Source organism: Myotis davidii, unplaced genomic scaffold (genome assembly GCF_000327345.1).
Source record: "Myotis davidii unplaced genomic scaffold, ASM32734v1 scaffold1914, whole genome shotgun sequence".
In the NCBI taxonomy this organism is placed as follows: Eukaryota; Metazoa; Chordata; class Mammalia; order Chiroptera; family Vespertilionidae; genus Myotis; species Myotis davidii.
Genome location: NW_006285311.1, coordinates 41,568 through 42,775, shown reverse-complemented (window position 1 = coordinate 42,775; position 1,208 = coordinate 41,568). Strand labels below are relative to the sequence as shown.

The window sequence follows — 1,208 nt, the reverse complement described above, 5'->3', positions numbered from 1 at the left end:
TCCGGCTGGACACTTCCTGACAAGGCCGCGCCCCGTGGCCCCGGGAAGGGATTGCACTCAGGCCGATTGCTCAACCTCTGCCTGGAGGCGATGAAGAAACGGCCCCCACGGGGACGCGCGACCAGGCGGCTCTTGGGAAAACCCCAGTTGAGCTTCCAAAACCTCTTTTCTGAAGCTCAGAGCCACACCGCCGTGTTCATGTAACTGTTTCCCATCGGGCCCTTTGAGGACCAACGAGAACAGAGACACAGGCCCGGGGAGCATGGGGGGGGGGCGGGGTGTCTCCAGGGCCCCCAGCACCCTGGGGACACGGGGATCCCTCCCCCAGGGCACCCCATGAAGCCAGAGAGCAGGTTCCCAGGGCAGGACTCAGGCGTCCTAGGGACCCTTCGCTAACTTGCCCTTAGTCAAAGATACAAAAAAACTCCAAGTATATGTAAATGTTGTAAACACACGTCTTATCATTTTATTTTTAAAAAAATGTTTTTATTGATGTCAGAGAGGAAGGGAGAGGGAGGGAGATAAACATCCGTGATGAGAGAGAATCATGGATCGGCTGCCTCCTGCACGCCCCCCACTGAGGATCGAGACTGTAACCCGGGCACGTGCCCTGACCGGGAATCGAACCCGGGACCCTTCGGTCCGCAGGCCGACGCTCTATCCACTGAGATTGGTATTTAAGGATACGGAGGGACCCAGATACATTTTAGTGCAGACGGAGTCACATATGTATTTGAGATGTAAAGGGAGACACAGGGGGTCAGCGCTATACAGACTTCATTCACATAAAGTGAGGAGACAGGCAACCCAAGCCTGTGCTGTGTGCGGGGCCCGTGGCCTGGTCTGAAGGGCCGAGGGAGGCAGCCATGGAAGGGTCAATGGGGAAATGAGATCATGTTCGAGTTACTCTCACTGCCCTCAGGTCTAACAATGAAGCTGTAATTAACATTTTTTTTAGGAGCCGGGTCGGCGTGGCTCAGGGGCTGAGCATCGACCTATGAACCAGGAGGTCAGGGTTCGATTCTGGTCAAGGGCACAGGCCCGGGTTGACCCCAGTGTGGGGCGCAGGAGGCAGCCGATCCGTGGTTCTCTCCATCAGTGATGTTTCTCCCTCCCCATCTCCCTTCCTCCCTGAAATCACTAAAATCATTAAAAACTAAAACGTACCCACACACACAGGCAGGTCAGTGTCAGGCCAGCAGGGGCTC

General features: G+C 55.8%; 1 protein-coding gene across 1 annotated transcript in view; it reads right to left on the bottom strand.

The window, feature by feature from the left end:
• LOC102753927 (TBC1 domain family member 2B) overlaps nucleotides 1-1,208 on the bottom strand; it is a 20,557-nt gene that overhangs the window by 13,802 nt on the left and 5,547 nt on the right. The window lies entirely within an intron of this gene.